The sequence below is a fragment of the Cryptomeria japonica genome, chromosome 8, assembly GCF_030272615.1.
Source record: "Cryptomeria japonica chromosome 8, Sugi_1.0, whole genome shotgun sequence".
In the NCBI taxonomy this organism is placed as follows: Eukaryota; Viridiplantae; Streptophyta; class Pinopsida; order Cupressales; family Cupressaceae; genus Cryptomeria; species Cryptomeria japonica.
In genome coordinates, this window is record NC_081412.1 from 40,781,751 (window position 1) to 40,803,169 (window position 21,419).

A 21,419-nucleotide genomic window follows, 5' to 3' on the forward strand; every position below is an offset into this window, starting at 1 on the left:
GGAAAGAGTAAATGGAATTGTTTTGGGTGTTAAATGTTGTGGAGGAACCTTAAGTGAGGATGAAATTGTTTCAAAAGTTTTAAGAGGATTGCCACTGGCATATAAAATGAAAGTCACTACTATAAATGAGTTAAGAACAATGCCTAATACATCAGTTACTAGAGATGCATTGATTGGGAAACTTTCAACTTTTGAAATTGAAGAATTTGGTCCTGTTGCTAATATAGAGACAGATTTGGCCTTTAAAGCATCAACATCATCTGCTCCATCATTTGACAAATCTGATTGGAAAGCCTTTTATGCAAGAGAACTTGAAGAAAGTAGGAAAGAAAATGAAGAACTTGAAGCACTATTTGCAAGGAAAATGCCTAAAGGTCCAGTTGGAAGTAAGTATGAAGGTAAAGCACCCTTTAAATGTTTTAACTGCAATAAGATTGGTCATATGGCTTCAAGATGCCCTGATAGACATGCTAGACTAAGAGAAGAAGCTAGAAGAACATACAAGCCTAACCCTAAATATCAGAGATACAGATTTAAGAAGAATAAAGACAAATCTTGTTACATTGTTGATGAAGGTGTGACTGATGATTCTGATGAGGATCCAACAGACAATGGATGGGTTTTTTTTGCTATAACAGAAGATCAACCGACACCTACTACTCAACCGATAGTATAGGCCCTGGCAGCTAAAGTTGAAGTGAAGGATGAATGGATCATTGATTCAGGATGCTCACATCATATGACAAGTGACAAAGGTAAATTCTTGAACTTTCAAGAATACAATGGAGGCTTAGTGAGATTTGGAGATGACAAATCTTGTTCAATCAAAGGTAAGGGTTCAATATCTCTTGATGGTAAGCATAACACTGACAATGTCTACTATGTTGAAGGATTAAAGCATAATCTTTTGAGTGTTGCTCAATTAGTTGACAAAGGATTTCAGTTACAATTCAAAAATGGAAAATGCAAAATCATGAACAGAACTGGTTTGGAAATTGCAACCGGTAATTAGACTAGAGGTAATATCTTTCATTTGAATAACAGTGAAAATACATGCTTAATTGCACATATAGATGAAAGTTGGTTATGGCACAAGAGACTCTGTCATGTAAACTTTGATTGCATGATAAAGATCAGTACTACTAAGGCAGTTAGAGATCTACCTAAAATTGTCAAACCTCAGAATATAGTATGTAAGGAATGTCAATTTGGAAAACAAGTTAGAACTAGTTTCAAAAGTATTCCAGAAAAATCAAATAATGCTCTTGATTTGATTCACACTGATTTATGTGGTCCAGCTAGAACTAAAAGCTTACAAGGTGATAGATATTTCATGCTAATCATTGATGACTATTCTAGAATGTGTTGGGTTACTTTTCTCAGAGAAAAATAAGAAGCACTTGGAAAGTTCATACTGTTCAAAGCAATGGTTGAAAATGAAACCGGTAAGAAAATCAAATGTTTAAGATTAGATCAAGGAGGCAAATTTACATCTAGGGATTTTAATACATTTTGTGAAGTGAATGGAATCAGAAGACAACTATTAGCACCTCAGACACCACAACAGAATGGAGTTGTTGAAAGGAAAAACAAAACTATCTTGGATGCAGCAAGAAGTATGTTATCAGAATCAAATTTACCACATGTGTATTGGAGAGAAGCAGTTAGCACAATGGTCTATACATTTAACAAAGTTCACATCAAAGGTGAAACCGGTAAGACCCCTCATGAACTATGGTTTGGTAATATTCCTACTCTTAAGTATTTTAGAATTTTTGGAAGTCAATGTTATATCAGAAGAGATGAGTATATTGGAAAATTTGATCCTAGAAGTGATGAAGGAATATTTCTTGGTTATTCATCTAAGAGAAAAGCATATAGATGTTTTAACAAGAGATTGCAGAAAATTGTTGAGAGTACAAATGTAAAGATTGATGAACAATTCAGAGGAACTTCAAGGTATATAGACTCTGAACCGGCAATAGAAATTTTGAAAAATGAACCTACTCTAAATCCACCAGTACAGAATGAAGATCTAGTTACCCCGGTACCATCTGAGGATTCCATAGTAATTGAGGAACAATAGCAAATTAAGACACCCCGGTATGTAAGACTGAATCACTCTAAAGATCAGATAATTGGAAACAAGTTTAAAGGAGTTATGACAAGAGGAAGATTGGCAAATGAAGAGGTATGTCTTATTTCTCAAATTGAACCGTCATCTGTTAATGAGGCGTGTGAAGATAAATTTTGGATTAAAGCTATGGAAGAAGAATTAAAACAAATTGAGAAAAACAACACTTGGACATTAGTTCCCCAACATAAAGATAAAAATATAATTGGAACCAAATGGGTATTTAGAAACAAACTTAATGAAGATGGTAAGGTTGTCAGAAATAAAGCAAGACTAGTGTGTAAGGGATATTCTCAGAAAGAAGGAGTTGATTACAATGAAACCTTTGCACCGGTAGCTAGAATTGAGACAGTTAGATTATTTTTGGCTTTTGCAGCACACAAGAACTACAAAGTTTGTCAAATGGATATTAAATGTGCATTTTTGAATGGAGATCTTGAAGAGGAAGTATACATTGAACAACCTGATGGATTTTCTTTGATAGATGACAATGATATGGTTTGCAGGTTAAGAAAAGCTCTGTATGGACTAAAACAAGCTCCAAGAGCTTGGTATGCAAGATTGGATAAATATCTTTTAAAGATTGATTTTACTAAAGGAAATGCAGACAACAATTTATATTATAAAGTAACTAATGATGACATCTTGATTATAGAAGTATTTGTTGATGATATAATCTTTAGAGGAGAAGATGGATTATGTAAGGAATTTTCTATTAAAATGCAGCAAGAATTTGAAATGTCTATGATTGGAGAAATAAAATTCTTTTTAGGATTGGAGATTTCACAGACTGATAAAGGTATATTCTTGAGTCAATCCAAATACTTAAAAGAGTTACTAAAAAAATTTGGGATGGAGAACTCTAAACCGGTAAGCACACCTATGACAACAAATGACAAATTATCACAAAGGGATGAATCTACACCTGTTAATCCAACTAGATACAAATCTATGATAGGAGGTTTATTGTATTTGAGACAAACCAGACTTGATATTATGAATGCAATATGTATTGTTTCTATATTTCAAAGTAATCCTAAAGAAAATAATGAATCAACAATAAAAAGGATTTTTTGGTACTTACAAGGCACTATAAATCTTGGATTATGGTATCCTAGAGATGAAAATTTTGAATTATGTGCATACACAGATGCTAATTGGGCAGGAGATGTGGATGATAGAAAAAGCACCACCGGTCAAGCATTCTTTCTTGGAAACAGATTAGTTTCTTGGTTGAGTAAGAAACAAAGTTGTACATCTTTATCAACAACAGAATCAGAATATGTTGCAGCAACAACTAACTGTACACAGGTACTATGGCTTTAGCAAATGTTGAAAGACATAAAGGTAAAATGCAAGGAACCTATTACTATCTATTGTGATAACACTGCAACAATTGATATATCTAAGAACCTGGTATTACATTCTAAAACCAAACATGTTTCTATCAAATTGAATTTTCTAAGGGAAAAAGTTGAAGCTAAGGAGATAAAACTGGTTTATGTGAATACTAAAGAGCAGATTGCAGATATTTTCACTAAACCTTTGCCTAAGGAGACTTTTGAATATCTCAGAGATCAGCTTGGAGTCATACCACCATCGGTAGAGACTTAGATAGTTGATGATTGTCATCAACCGACATAATTAACAGAGAAATCTTTTATTCCGGTCTTTGATGAGGAAGCTACATCTCAGGGGGAGTAGTTGGTATATTGAATTGATTGGTATTTTGTATATGAACTTGGTTTAATTGTAACTTTGGCATTTGATGTCAAAGGGGGAGAGATATCTATGAAAAAACACATTATCTTTTGGAAAGATTGGTATTGAAAAAAAAACTTTGGAAAACACATGTTGCTCCTAGGGGGAGAGATTGTTGTTTAGGAGAGATTATTTTCTGGTTATAATCTTTTTGGAGATTGTTGGTTTTTTTGATACTTGGCGTTTCTGTTTTGGCACTTTGATGGTTTTTCCATCTTGTGTTGCCATCAATGCCAAAGGGGGAGATTCTTGGTATTTTGGTATGGTTTTGCTATTGATGTCAACACCAACTAAAACACTAGCACTTTGGAGATCTAGCAGCATTCACCGACAAGCAAGTAACTATTGTATAGTTACTGGTATATTGGTACACCGAAAAGATATAATGATCACCGGAACTTGGAATGGCATGCAAGACACATGGTTATGTCGAAGACATCGTCTAGACATCTTGTCCTGGAGTTTTGTTCATTGGTATATTCATAATTGCATATTTGCTGTTACCGGCAAATAGGTCTAGGGTTACACCGGTAGGTTTATCTTTTCTAGATCAACATGGCATGCTATGGAGATGATTAATTATTGTTGTAAATGTATTAAGCTGACATGTTCAATCGGTTATTGCATTGGATATTATATTGTTTGTAAAATGTTTTTATTGTAATATCTTGTAGAGCCGACCTACTAAAATTGGTCTTAGGTTATGGTATAAATGTAAGATCTTATTTGTAAGATCAAATGTGGAATGCAAAAAAGGAGTGTGAAGGTATATGCGAGATTAAGAAGAGCTATACATGAAGACATCATTTGAAGGTGAAGCTAGGTTTTTGTGGAAGCATATCAGCATTACACCAGTACTGAATCCAGCATATGAAGATGCTATTTTGTGCAGTACATTCTTATTGGATTTAACCATCCAACTGTAGTCAGTGTGACTCCCATTTTGTGATTGAGCAGTGAGATCTAGGCTATTGGCCTTTCTACATGTGTAGATCCCATTTATGTACACTTACTATCTACAGTAGTATCATCTAATTGTGGTTAAGGTTTCCCACCATGGTTTTCCCCTTACAGGGTTTCCACGTACAAATATTGGTGTTATGTGTCATGGATGACCTTGTGTTTATGTTTCATGCTCTAATCCTTACAGGTATAGCAATTAACTATTTTAACTGTCTACCGGCATACTTAACTGGTTTACTGGTATTAAGCATTAAGTTGGTTAAATTGTTTTTGGTTTAAAATTATTTGACAACTGATTCACCCCCCACTCTCAGTTGTCTCTGGGACCTAACAACATGTGGCCTGTATAATTATTCAGATTGTAATAAGATTCAATCACATTGTTTATCGGTTATGTGTTATGTGTTGTTACCGGTTGTTCTTTCTATTGTTTCTGGCACCTTGTTACTAGTAACTAGTATGCTTTGCATGGTTTATGTTTTAAGTTGCAAGGTTGGGGTATCTTTCATTGGATCTCCCTGCCTTGACTACGTCAAATGGTATCAGAGCCAGCTCATGAACCTGTTGTTGGATAAAGTACTCTTTGTGCACCGGTTGGTTGGAGAGAAGATTGAGGAAACTTGTGGAATTATTTATTAAGATCACCAAATGTGAGGCAGAGCAAGGTTTGCAGGTAGACTTTTGATCCTAGAGCTTGAGCTTGAGGTAGTTAGTGGGTGGAGACTTGAACAAATCATCGATTGAGGCAAGCTGCACTTTGGACCAGTAGATCACCATGCAGAGGCAACCAGAAGCTGTGGTTAGATTGCCGATCCCCCTGAGGTAGTTGCAAGTACCTACTGACTGATCAACGAACCAAAGCAAGTGATGGGACTCACTTTTCAATTTACCCCCCAAGTTTTATGTAGGAGCACTGGTCTAGTTCTTACTGGTTGGGTAACTTTTAGTGGAATTGCTTGAGAGTGTGGCATTTCTTCATGTTTGAGTGTTTAGCATTATGGTTTTGTGTTTATTCCTTTGTGTTCATGGTCTTTACCATGTTCGTGTTTCATAGCATTTGGCCTTGTTTCTGATAAGATGTGGATTCTGGTATTGTCCTGGTTGATGTGTTCTTACTACTTAGCCTAGTTGTATGTTGGGCGAAGATGATTTCGGGTTGCGGTTGATCTCCGTAGCTTGTGGATCATTAGAGGTGTTTCTTTGGGCCTTGGACGTTATTCCTGGAGGTCTGCACATCATTTTATGATTTGGAGATTGTTCTTAGTGATTTGAGCTAACATGTTACCATTGCACGTTTCATGAACCGGTTGGTCTTTGGGCCGACTTGATTGAGTTGTAATTATTTATAGATGGTATAAATGGAAGCTTGTGAATCATTTGAGAAAGGAAAGAATTTAGAAGATTGAAGACAAAACTTTGAGATTAAGCGAAGATGTAGAACTAGCGAAGATGTAGAACTAGCAAGATTCTGATCCAGCACTGAGGTCCGTATTAGGATAGAATCAGTAGGTTGTTACCAAAAGCCGATTTGATATGAAGATGATCTTCAGATCTTGTAATTACATTGTAAGCATTTTTTGTATCCTGGACTACGATCTAACATGTGGCATGTATAATTCTTCAAATTATAATAAGATTCATTCACATTGTTTATCCGTTATGTGTTTTGTGTTGTTATTGGTTGTTCTTTATGTTGTTTTTGGAACCTTGTTACAGGTTAGTGGTATGCTTTGCATGGTTTACGTTTTAAGTTGCAAGGTTGGGTTGTCCTTCATTGGATCTCCCTGCCTTGACTACGTCAACATGCTTTCCAAGGTTTTGCAAAATTTGGGTCATCATCATACAAGGTCTTCAAATATTCAAATCCTAATACTATCACTCTCATCTTTGTCAGCAAATTCCTTCTCCTACTCAATGCATCAAAACATTTGTTAGATTTCCAACTTCTATGCTTCAACACAAAGGTGTAACTCTACAAGAATTATACCCATCTCATATGTGTTTGATTCAAATTACTCTGACTATTCAAATACTACAAAGCTTGATGATCTATATACAACACAAACTCCTTGGGAAAAAATTAATGTCTCCACTTCTTCAAGGCTTGAACTATGGCACAAAAATCCTAATCATACACTGAATATCTCCCCTGGGCATCATTCAATTTCTCACTGAAATAAGCTATTTCTCTCCCTTCCTGACTCAAGACTGCTCCTATTACTATTCCACTTGCATCACAATCCATTTGATGTAATTTATTGAAATCATATAAAGCCAACACAGGTTGCTCAGTCACTTTCTGCTTCAATAGTTCAAAAAATTTGTTTGCTCCGATGGTCCACTTGAATTCCTTCTGATCTCCTCTCATGGTCTCAATCATAGGGTTACAAATTGAACTAAAATATTTGATAAACTTCTGGTAAAAACTAGACAATCCATGAAATGGTCCTACCTCTCCAATGCTTTCTGGTAGGACCATTTCATGGATTGTGATGGAAGGATATCCTATGATAATGGCTGCTATAGATATCCTAAAGTTTCTTCCACACATCATAAGCAGTCTCTAGACCATGGACATCAACATACTCTGAATCAAACAAGAAACTGATAATGGCCTCCAATGCTTGATTATTCTCTTGTTTCTCCTTCTTTTCATCGCCAGTCAAAATCAACAACATGTTCCCAATATTGACTTCCTAAGCTCTTGATATAGATCTTCATCCTATCACTCCATATTATGTGGTTTTCCCTATTGAATTTCAAACCTTCTTTCTTCATCATGTTCTCCTAGATCTTTACCTCAAGTTGTTAGTCTTAGACACTAGAGGACCTAAAATTCTCTGATACCAGTTGATGATATGATGAATCAATAAGCATATGGACAACTACTGAGAGGGGGGGATGAATCAATAGATAGAATAACATACAAAACTTTCTCCAAACTCAAAAACCCAACTCATAAAGCAATCTCTGAACTAACTGGTTCAAACACTGAACTAAAAACTACAACTGCATTGTCAAGTTAACTAGTTGACTGGCATAACAAAATAGTAGTATAACAGCTCTGAAACTCTCAAACCATTAAACGAAAACATCAAACAACTTTACTAACAATAGTAAAAGAATATTTCAGATTACTAATGGTTAGCATAACACATCTAAGTGGATTTATCAGTTAAGCAAATTAACCATATCAAAACACAACCATAAAAACCATTCACCACTTGACACAATGATTTTTGATATGGAAACCCAAATGAGAAAAACCACGATGGGGATGAATACCCACAAGTATTCTGAACTCTTCTAAAGTTCACCCTATTAGGAGCCAAGCCTTGTTAGAAGCATTACAAAAATTGTCTTGTTATAGAGCGGTGCAGACGATGTAACTAGGTTGAAGGATTAAAACACAATCTTTTGAGTGTCTCTCAACTCAATGACATAGGTTATCCATTGGAATTCAAGAATGGAATGTGCAAAATCTATGGAAGCAAAGGTGATCTGAATGCAATTGACAAGCAGACAAAAGGTAAATTGTTTCACCTAAATGCTAAAGTAAACAATTGTTTAATTGCTAAGGTAGATGATAGTTGGCTTTGGCATTGGAGATTTTGTCATGTAAACTTTGATAACATTGTCAAAGTCAGTAAGTCCAAGTCTGTAAGAGGTTTACCTCAGTTGGAAAAATTGGTGAATGATCTATGTAAGGAATGTCAGTTAGGAAAGATGACATCCTCAACTTTTAAGAGAAAATCTTTCTCAACAAAATATTTTCTAGATTTGGTTCATACAGACCTCCGTGGACCAATAAGGACTAGAAGTATTCAAGGTGATAGATATTTTATGATCTTCACTGATGATTGCTCAAGAATGATGTGGGTCACATTCTTGAAGGACAAAACTGAAGTCTTTAGAAAATTCAAGGCATTCAGGGCCTTAGTTGAAAAGGAAATTGGTAAGAAGATAAAGTGTTTGAGAACTGATCAAGGTGGTGAATTTACTTAAGAGGAATTCACTAGATATTGTGAAGACAATGGAATTAAGAGGCAAATTTTTGCACCTAGGACACCACATCAGAATGGTATTGCAGAAAGGAACAATCGGTCAGTTGTTGAAGTAGCTAGAATGATGCTAATAAAAGGAGGTGTAGCAAAAACTTTCTAGAGAGAAGCTTCTAACACAACTGTATACAATATGAACCGAATATTGGTTAAAAGAGGTAAGGATAAAAATTCTTATGAATAATAGTATGGTAGATCACCTAATGTTAGTTAATTTAAGGTTTCTTGCAATAAATGTTTGATCAAGAGAGGTGACTATGTTGGTAAGTTTGATGCTAAGAGTGACAAAGGCATATTTCATGGTTACTCCACCAAGAGAAAAGCCTACAAATGTTACAACAACCAGACAAAGAGAATCATTCAAAGTATTGATGTCCAAGTGGATGAGTGTCCTGAAGTTTTATGAGAAAACCAGTGAGGAGAAGAAGGAAGATGAACCTTACATTTTGATTTTGGAACCAGAACCGGTGAAACCAAAAGTTGGGGAAGTGAATGTTGTAGTACCAGTATAATCGGAATAGGTAGATTTTTCTGAAGATGAAGATAGTGAGGAAGAAGAATCTAAAGATAATGATCATGTTATTCCAAGGTATGTAAGACTCAATCATAATCCTGACCAGAGTATTGGAGATAAAGATGCTGGTGTGTTAACCAGAAGAAGAATTAGAGAGAATTCTTGTATGATCTCCACTATTTAACCTAGAACAATGAAGGAAGCCTTTGGAGATGACCACTGGATCAAAGATATGGAAGAAGAGCTTGACCAGATTGAGAAGAACAATACATGGACCCTAGTACCTAGACCGGTGAATAAAATTTTAATTGATACTAAATGGGTATTCAGGAATAAACCGAATGAAGATGGAGTAGTAGTCAGAAACAAAGCTAGATTGGTATGCAAAGGTTATGCATAGGAAGAAGGAGAAGACTATGGTGAGAAATTTGCACCAGTTGCTAGATTTTGAAGGTTTTAGGAATCTACTTGCATTTGCGGCATATAGGGGACTCAAAGTATATTAGATGGATGTAAAGTCAACATTTCTAAAAGGAATATTGGAAGAGGAAGTTTACATTGAACAATTTGATGGTTAGGCTTTGACTGATGCAAAGGATATGGTGTGTAAACTACACAAGGCACTATACAGTTTGAAGCAAGAACCAAGAGCATGGTATGAAAGACTACATTCACACCTGATGAAGATAGGTTTCCAGAGAACCATTGAAATCAACAATATTTATCTCAAGAATGAAGGAGATAAGATATTGGTTAGTGAAGTGTTTGTGGATGATATCATTTTTGGAGGCAATAAGACATGAGTGATGACTTTGCAAATGAGATGAAAAGTGAATTTGAGATGTCTCTAGTTGGAGAGATAAAATTATTCATAGGTTTGCAAATTCAACAAATGAAGAGTGATATTTTTATCACACAGTCCAAATATGTGAAAGAGGTATTGAAGACATTTGGAATGGGAGAATGTAAACTAGTTGGGACACCAATGGTTATAGGTTGCAAAATGTCTAAGGAGGATGATTCTACATCCGTTGATGAAAAGGAGTATAGGTCTATGAAAGGGAAACTACATTATGTTGTTCACAACAGACCAGATTGCTCATGCAGTTGGATTAGTTGCCAGATTTCAGAGGAACCCAAAGGAAACACACATGGTAGCTACTAAAAAGATATTCAGATATTTGAAAGGTACTATTGATTATGGATTATGGTATCCATATGCAGGTAAATTTGATTTGAAATTCTATATAGGTGTAGACTGGGCATGGAATGTTGATGATAGGAAGAGCACAACCGAAGGTGCATTCTTTCTTGGAGGAAGGCTTGTATCTTGGAGCAACAAGAAGAAAAGTTGTATTTCATAGTCTATTACTGAAGTTGAATATGTTGCAACGTATATGAATTGTACCCAGACAATCTAGATGAAACACATTCTGGAAGGATTGAAGTTGAAGATCACAAAACCGGTAAAGATTTTATGTGATAACACTAGTGCAATAAGTATTTAAAAGAACCCAATGTGGGATGCTAGAACCAAGCATATTGAGCTGAAATATCATTTCTTGAGGGAGAAAGTGTAGAGTAAAGATGTATTACTCGAACATGTATCTACTAAGGAGTAGCTAGTGGATATCTTTACTAAACCTCTTCCTAAGACTACTTTTGAGTATCTTAGAGGTCAGCTAGGGTTTTTGCCCCTACATGAGGTTAATTGATCAGATGTGGAAGACATTAGTCCCGAAGCTAATTGAATATTTTGAAGTAGGATTGGTGTAGAGTGGAGCTACTCCATAGGGGGAGCAACAAGCTGCAGATCATTGTTGCAGAAAAATGAAGTATGACACTGCATGATTTACTTTCACGTTGGCATTGTTGTCAAAGAGGGAGCACAACTGTATAATTGATAGGGAAAAGAACTGTAGCTAGTTACGAGCCGAAGACATGGAGACTCAGTTGAAGGAGAGTACATTGTAAAATGTAAACTGGGATTCCTATACCCGTGTATGTGCATTACTCTCAATCATCACAATCAAAGGGTATTGATTTATGTATTGCCATCAATGCCAAAGGGGGAAACTATTGGTGTAGACACCTAAAATTGTCTTGTCTAATTAAATAAATATCTTTATTTATTTAATTATTTTATCCTAATTCTTCTATTAATTAAATAAATCTTTATTTATTTAATTAGTTCATTTATCCTCTTTTATCGTTATTTCTCATTTAAATAAATACCTTTATTTATTTAAATTCCCTTTTTCCTAAATTAAGTAAATATCTTATTTATTTAATTGATCCCACTTCTTTTGTTAATTAAATAAATATTTATTTATTTAATTGACACATGTCATTCATCTCTTAATTCCTACACTACCTACCCTCTCATTATTTTCTTATTTTCTCTACCTACCCTCTAATCTTAATCGACCATTTATCTTTTATACCTCTCAATCTTATCCCTCCATATCTTATAGTGTCTTCTATATAAGGAGATGCTTCCTTCATTATCACCTCCAACTACGCTTTTGAACTTTCATATGCGATCAAGCCTACTTGTAACCACATTCCGTTCTTTGTTGAGCTCTTGTGCACACATAAAATCTGAGAGAAAATATATCAAGCAAGATCAATGGAGATAGGAAGAATGGAGATCCAAGCCCTATTGGACATGTGATGGTATAATCTTTGTGATTTCATTTGATTTGCATTGTCTTAGGTAATCTTCATATGTTATGGTGGATCTTTGTTGTTGTTAGGCTAGGGTTTTGTTGTTGAATTTATTTAGTCTTTCAATATTGTTGTTTCCATTTTTACCATAAATAGTTGGCAATTTCATGAAGATTGCATTTATGAAGTCTAAGTATTGTCATTGATGTCAATTGCAACCGGTAATGGGAGTTGTAATGCAACCGGTAGTTGAGCTACTGAAGGAAACTGATATTACTTTAGAAGCAGTGAGATCAACTGGTAACACTACCTGTTGATATGCTGAACCCTAACTGATGGAGCTTGGTGAATCGATTGTGCTGATCTATGATCAAATGGTGATCGGAGATGATTATGCCAAGTATACATGATGCATGTGATGAGTTTCAAAGTTGTTTTGGCGCATATAGATAACTATTTTATCTTGGGAATGAGCGAGTGCATAGCATGGAGAGGAAACTGCGTGATGAGTTACAGGATTTCATTAAGCAATGATCAAGGAGTGGTTGAGGTTGTCTTGTACAATGTGCAATGATTTCTATGTAATCCAACAATCATGTTTGAACTGATTTGTTTGTAATCTCTATGAGATCTTAGTTTTGTGATGTGTTACTGACCTATTGTTTTTCCTATAAGGTAGATGAGTTGTTTTGTTGTAAAGTTGGCAATTTTTGGTTAAGTGTCAGTGTGATTGATTGCCGAACCAGAAGAAGTGTCTACAGTATGTGTGAAGACAGATAGGAGCATGAAAAGGATATAATCAAGAAGAGTAGTGTTATTTACTAGATCAACAAACCCCTGTTGTTCTCTAACAATTACAATAGTTAAATCCCTTAATCGGGTAAGATTTAACAGGCTTAGTGCTTTCTAAATCCTCTAAAAAGGTGATCCGTTAGCTTGGATTTCAAATCCTCTATCGGGGTTACTCCTAATAGTATTTCTTTTAACGGGGCATTATAGTAAAGCCTTAATCGGGTGGTCCCTAATAGGATCTGTTCCTAACAGGACAATTTTTGTAAAGCTTCTAACAAGGATCTGTTCCTAATAGGACAATTTTTGTAAAGCTTCTAACAGGATGAACTTCCAAAGAGTTCAGAATACTTGTGTCAAGTGGTGAATGGTTTTTGTGGTTATGTTTTGATATGGTTAATTTTCTTAACTGATAAATCCACTTAGATGTGTTATGATAACTAGCAGTAATCTGAAATGTGCTTTTAGTATTGTTAGTAAAATGGTTTGATGTTTTGGTTTAATGGTTTGAGAGTTTCAAAGCTATTATATTGTTATTTTGTTATGCCTATCAACCAGTCAACTTGATAGTGCAGTTGCAGTTTGTAGTTTAGTGTTTGAACTAGTTAGTTTAGAGATTATTTTATGAGTTGGGTTATTGAGTTTGGAGAAATTTTTGTATGTTATTCTATCTATTGATTCATGCCCCCTCTCAGTAGTTGTCTGGATCCTTATTGATTCATCATATCATCATATTTCACCTTCCTATCTTCTATAGTGTTTTCAAAATCAAAATACTTCTCCATCTCTGAGATCCCATCCATCAATTCATTTGAATCCAACTTCCCATCATATTTCAGTGGGGTAAAATGAGGCTTAGTATTCGCCCTACTCAAAACCCTTAAAAACCTTTTCTCATCTGGATCAACCACCAGTGGGTTTTCTTGTTCTATCAGGGCTTCTTCTCCTTCATCTTCACTTAAATCTTCAATATGTCAGTCTCTTCTTTGGGCTATCTCCATGACTTCCACCTACGCTTCTATACCTCACAACATCTCCATCATAATAGGATCTAGATTCCCATGCACTCCACCATTCCTATCTCCTCTTTGCACCTCATTCGTGCTGGTCCTCTACAATTGTAGGTCGGATCCACAATCCACCGCCCTACAACAAAAATTTTAGGACACACAACCTCCAAAATGAAACTTTGCTTTAATACCACTTGAAGTAGTCACTGGTGAGGAGGGACCTCAAAGAGATCAATCTAGATTGGTTAGCAAGAGTAACACAACAAAAACACAAAGATATGATGGAGGCAATGCAAAACAAATATTTTTATTTCATGAAAATTGATTACAACCAACTAGTAATAACTGGGCTACAGCATAAACGACTCATAAGCCTGGTAGAACATACAAAATAGGTCACAACTAGGACCTTGAATCTTAAGATCTATCTTCTATGCATAGTCTCACTACTTGATTCTTTGGTTTATTACATTCTAATGTGCAATTACAATTATATATATGATCCAAAGGATCTAGTCGACCCAAAAATCAATCAAAACTTGAAGAACAAGACCTAACGTGTAAAGTAAACAAGGTCAGCCTCTGCCAAGGTGTTCCTTCAAAAAATCCAAAGGATGAAGTGTAGATTGTGAGAAAAGGTCGGCCACACGCCAAGGAACATTGGAAACAACACCCAAGGCCCTGCAAGCTTCGGAAGGGGTTCCGATAAATGACCAAAATAGGTCAAAGCAACTAGTAACAAGAACAGTCAACCGGTAACAGAAAACTGTCAAGGAAATTGATAGCAATATCTTATCGGAAAATGATCCAAATTCAATGCAGTCTAGAAAAAATAAAGATGATCAAGTATTCAAGTAGAATCCAACTCCGCATGATCCGGTGAGCCAAAATCAGGACACAGAGAAAGAAAAGTTGAAATTGCAAACATAAAGCAAAACGTAAAGAAAATGTTTTTGGTTGATGCAAGATTGCTATGAACTAGAGAACAAGAAACCGTCAAGGAAACCGATAGCAATATCTTGTCGGAAAATGATCCAAATTCAATGTAGTCTAGAAAAAAGAAAGATGATCAAGTCTTCAAGTAGAATCCAACTCCACATGATTCGATGAGCCAAAATCAGGACACAGAGAAAGAAAAGTTGAAATAGCAAACAGAAAGAAAAACATAAAGAAAATGTTGTTGGTTGATGCAAGATTGCTATGAACCGGAGATGCTCTTGCATCATTCCCTCTCTTAGATATCTCTCCCTCTTTCTCATCTCCCTCACCCTCTTTATCTCTTTCATCTATCCCTCTCTTTCTTTGCCTCTCTAAAATATCTCTATCTCTCACTCTCTCCCCCTCTCTTCGGTGTCTCTCTCTCATTCTCTCCCTCTCCCTCCACCTCCCTTTCTCTTCCTCTATCAAGTATTTCTTTCCCTCTATCTCTCTTTCTCTATACCCTCTTGCTCCATTTCTCTTTCTCTCAAATCTCTCTCCTTCTCTCTATCAAGTATCTAGCTATCAACCTCTCTCTCTCTCTCCCATTATTTCTCTCTTAAGTCTCTCTCCCTCTTTGCCTCTATCTATCTATCTCACTCTCCTCCTCTATCAAGTGTATCTCTTTCCCACTCTCTCCTTACCTCCCCCCTCCCTTTCTCTTTTTCACTTATCTCTCTCTCTCTCTCTCTCTCTCTCTCTCTCTCTCTCTCTCTCTCTCTCTCTCTCTCTCTCTCTCTTACACTCTTTCTCTCTCTTTCTCTCCCATTATTTATCTCTTAAGTCTCTCTCCCTCTCTCCCTCTCTCCCTCTATCTCTCTATCTCACTCTCCTCTACTATTAAGTGTATCTCTTTTCCACTCTCTCCCTACCTCCCCCCTCCCCCCTCTCTCCCTCCCATTCTTTATCTATGAAGTCTCTCCCTCTCATCCTCTATCTTTGTATCTCACTCTCCCCTTCTCTCTCTCTCTCTCTCTCTCTCTCTCTCTCTCTCTCTCTCTCTCTCTCTCTCTCTCTCTCTCCCTTTATCATTACCTCTCTTTCTCACTCTCTCCCTCTCTCCCTCTCTTTGCACCTCTCTCTCTCTAGTCTCTTGTACTCTCCTTCCATCCCTTCCTCCCTCTCACTCAGAATCTCTCTATTTCTCACCCTCTCTTTCTCTCTTTCACCTTCCCTCCCTCCACCTCTTACATTCTCTTTCTCTCCCAATCCCTCCATTCACCTCTTAGATCTGTCTATATCTCCCCCACTCCCTATCTCCCTCTCCCCCTCTCTTAGGTATCTCTTGTTGGTATTATGGATGACTTCGTCATGTGTTGCATTGGTTTTGTCATTGATGTCAACACTTATCTTTCTGGAGGTCTACATTGTTGACTTGACACTCTGGTTATATTGGTTTGTTGTTAAACCGACAACTTATATGTTTCACCAGCAACTCAAGAAGTTGATAATGACTTGTTATCATCTGGAGATCATTTGGTTATGTTGAAGATATGGATTGGATGTTTGGATTTTGTGTTTTTCATATTGGATTAATCGGGTTTAGATATTTTCCTTAACCAACAGATAGGTCTAGGTTATGGACTGGTACAAGATATCATGTTCTAGATCAGCACGACACGTTTTGGAAATGGTCTATTGATTGGATAGTGTGTAAATGTTTTGAGGCTAACATATTATATTGCATCAAGACTTATTTTGTAATTGTAATATCTTTAGGGAGATGATCTAATGATGAGGTCTTAGGTTTTGTATAAATAATTGTAAGATTTTATTGAAGATCATTGTGAGTGTGTGTGAATATTGAAGATCATTGTGAAGAGCCAAAATAAGTAGATCCTTGTGTGAATCACACACAATTATTTGAATGTTGAAGGAAGGTTATGAAGGTGTTTGACACTCATGGTCAAAGCTTAAACCAGTACTGAATCCAGCATTGAAGATGCTATTTTGAAGCAGTACATTGTTATTGGATTTAACCATCCAACCCTGTAATCAGTGCGACTCCTATTTGTGATTGAGCAGTGAGCTCTAGGTGGTTAACCTTTCTGCATATGCAGGCCCCATTATTGTATTCACTTCTATCTATAGTAGTATCATGTGATTGTGGGTAAGGTTTCCCATCGTGGTTTTTCCCCTTACAGGGTTTCCTCATCAAAATCTTTGTGTCATGTCTTGTGGATGTGTTTTTCTTTCTATTTCATGCATTGAGTTGTACTGGTATTAATATAATTGTTAATCTATTTTACCGGCACTAAGTTTTAGGTTGGAATAATTTTGTTTGGGTTATAATTTATTGACAAATGATTCAGCCCCCCCCCCTCTCAGTTGTCCTTCCCAATTCCTAACAATTGGTATCAGAGCGTAGTCCTCTTTTTGCAGAAGCCTAATAGCTTGAGGAGATCCTATCGCAGCAAATATTTTCATGAAGGACTATCCCAAACTTGATGGAACTAACTATTGTATATGGAAGATTAGAATGGAAACACATATGAACTACATTGGAAGAGATATATGGGATGTACAAAGAATGGCTATGTTGGTCCTAATCAGAATAACCCTAATCCATTGACCTTGGCTAAAGACTTGAAGAATGATTTCAAAGCAAGAGAAGCACTTTAGAGTGCATTATCAGATCAACAAATCATGGGATTATCAGACAGATCTACTACAAAAGCTATTTGGGATAAATTGGAAACTTTGAATGAAGGAGACACCACTGTCAAAATTGCAAAACTGAAATGTTACCAGGTCAGGTATGAAAATTTAATAATGGAAGAGGATGAAATAATTTCTGCATTTATGGAAAGAGTTAATGAAATTGCTTTAGGAATACAATGTTGTGGAGAATCTTTAAGTGAAGATGAAATTGTTTCTAAAGTTTTAAGATCTTTTCCACTGACTTACAAAATGAAAGTGATAGCTATTAATGAGTTGAGAATAATGCCTAATGCATCAGTATCTAGAGATACTTTGGTTGGAAAAATTTCATCATTTGAGCTTGACGAATTTGGTCATGTTGCTACAACCAAGACTGATATAGCTTTCAAATCATCATCATCTAACAAATCTGACTAGAAAGCACTTTATGCAAAAGAACTTGAAGATATCATAAGAGAAAATGAAGAACTTGAAGAACTTGAAGCACTATTTGCAAGGAATATGCCTAAAGGTCCAACAGGAAGTAAGTATGAAGGTAAAACACCTTTCAAATATTGTAATTGCAATAAAATTGGTCATATGGCATCTAGATGTCCTGATAGACATGCAAGATTAAGATAGCAAGGAAAAAGAACATATAAACCTAACCCTGAATATCAGAGATACATATTTAAGAAAAACATAGATAAGTCATGTTACTATGCAGATGAAGGTGTTACATATGATGCAGATGAAGATCCAATAGATAGTGGATGGGCATTTGTTGCAATAAAAGAAGATCAACTGACACCTATTGTCAAATCGATAGAGAAGGCATTAGCAACAAAAATTGAAGAAAAGGATGATTGGATCATTGATAGTGGTTTCTCACATCATATGACTGGTGATAAAAGCAAATTCTTATCATTTCGGGAATGTAGTGGAGGTCTAGTAAGATTTGGAGATGACAAAGCTTGTTTAATCAAAGGAAGAGGCAATATATCTCTGGATGGTAAGCACAATACTGACAATGTTTATTATGTTGAAGGTTTAAAGCATAATCTTTTGAGTGTTGTTCAGTTAGTGGAAAAAGGATTTCAGTTACAATTCAAGAATGAAAAATGCAAAATCAATAATAGAACTGGATTGGAGATTGCAACCAATAATCAGACTAAAGGTAATATCTTTCATTTGAATGCCAGTGATAAGACATGTTTGATTGCTCACATTGATGAGAGTTGGTTATGGCATAAAAGACTCTGTCATGTGAATTTTTATTGCATTGTAAAGATTAGTTCAACTAAGGTAGTAAGGGATTTACCTAAGATTGTGAAACCTCGCAATCCAGTATGTAAGGAATGTCAAATGGGAAAGAAAGTTAGAACAACATTTAAGAGCATTTATGAGAAATCCAATAATATTCTTGATTTAATTCATACTAATTTATGTGGTCCAGCAAGAACAAGAAGTCTTCAAGGTGATAGATACTTTATGCTAATAATTGATGATTATTCTAGAATGTGTTGGGTTACTTTTCTCAAGGAGAAATCATAAGCTTTTGGGAGATTCAAGATATACAAGGCAATGGTAGAGAATGAAACCACCAAGAAAATAAAATGTTTGAGATCTAATCAAGGAGGAGAATTTACATCTAGGGAATTCAATGTATTTTGTGAAGAGAATGGAATCAAAAGACAACTATCAGCACCCCAGACACCCCAACAAAATGGAGTTGTGGAAAGAAAGAACAAAACTATACTAGATGAAACAAGAACCATGATGATGGAAGAAAATATACCTCATATATACTAGAGAGAAGCAATGAATACAATGGTTTATACTTTCAACAAAGTTCACATCAAAGGTGAAACTGGCAAGACCCCTTATGAACTATGGTTTTGTCATATTCCTACACTTAAGTATTTTAGAATATTTGGAAGAAAATGGTATATTAGGAGAGATGAGTATATTGGAAAATTTGATCCTAGAATTGATGAAGGAATATTTATTGGTTACTCAACTAGAAGCAAAGCATATACATGTTATAATAAAAGATTGTAGAAAATCATTGAAAGTACTAATGTGAAGAAAGATGAACATTTTAGAGGAGAATCAAGATATATAGGTTCTAAACCAGTAGTAGAAATGATTATAAATGAACCAACACAAATTACACCAGAACAAAATGAAGAACCAGTCACACCGGCATCATCAAAGAACTCAACTGTGACTGAAGAACAACAACCTGTAAGTGGAAATCACAATAAACCCAGATATGTAAGATTGAATAATTCAGAAAATTAGATAATTGGAAATAAAAATCAAGGTGTTATGACAAGAGGAAGATTGGAAAATGAAGAGGTATGTTTAATTTCTCAAGTTGAACCAACATCAGTTGTTGAAGCATGTGAGGATAAACATTGGATAAAAGCAATGGAAGAAGAATTAGAACAGATTGAAAAGAATAATACTTGGACATTAGTTCCCCGGCCTAAAGACAAAAATGTAATTGGAACTAAATGGGTATATAGAAATAAACTTAATGAAAATGGCAAAGTAACCAGGAACAAAGCAAGATTAGTTTGTAAAGGTTATTCTCAGAAAGAAGGAATTTATTATAATGAAATCTTTACATCGGTAGCCAGAATTGAAGCAGTAAGACTATTTCTTGCATTTGCAGCTCACAAGAGCTATAAAGTTTATCAAATGGATGTAAAATGTGCATTTTTGAATGGAGATCTTGAAGAAGAAGTTTACATTGAACAACCTAATGGATTTTGATTAACAGATGATAAGGATATGGTTTGCAGGTTAAGGAAAGCTTTATATGGATTGAAGCAAGCTTCGAGAGCTTGGTATGCTATACTAGATAAATATATTTTAAAGCTTGGATACACAAAAGGTAAGGCTAATAGTAATTTGTATTACAAAATTACAAACGATGACATTTTGGTTATTGAAGTATTTATGGATGATATCATTTTTGGAGGAGAAGAAGAGTTATGTAAGGACTTTGCTAACAAGATGCAGGAAGAATTTGAAATGTCTATGATTGGAGACATAAAAAAATTTCTAGGTTTGCAGATTTCTCAAACAGATAAAGGTATATTCATATGTCAAACAAAATACTTGAAGGAACTTTTAAAGAAATTTGGAATGGAAAAATCCAAAATGATAAACACTTCTATGACTACAACTAATAAATTGACATTAAAGGATGATTCACCTCCTATAAATCCGACAAGGTACAAATCTATAATTGGAGGGTTACTGCATTTGACACAAACTAGAGTTGATATAATGAATGTACATCATTATCTACAACATAAGCAGAATATATTGTAGCAACAACTAATTGCACTTAGGTATTATGGATCAAGCAAATGCTGAAGGATATCAAGGTAAAATGAAAAGAATAGATAATTATTCATTGTGATAACTCAACAACAATAGATATATCAAAGAATCTGGTATTTCACTCTAAAACAAATCATGTTTCTATTAATTATAATTATTTGAAAGAAAATGTTGAAGCAAATGAAGTGAGATTGGTTTATGTGAATACTAAAGAGCAAATTGCAGATATTTTTACAAAGCCTTTGCCTAAGGAAACATTTGAATATCTCAAAGAGAATCTTGGGGTAATCACCTCATCGGCAGAGACTTGAATGATGAAGATTGGCATCAAACCGACAGGGACTAATAGAAAAATCTTTTTTCGGCTTTGATGAAGGAGAGCTACTACTTAGGGGAGTAGTTAGCTATATAATTATGTTCTAATTTTTAATTCTTAACTGCTTTGGCATTTGATGTCAAAGGGGGAGATATGTCTATGAAAAAAAAGTGTACTTTGAAGATTGGGGAGAGATGTATTTTGGCTTTGGTTATATTATTTCTGTTTT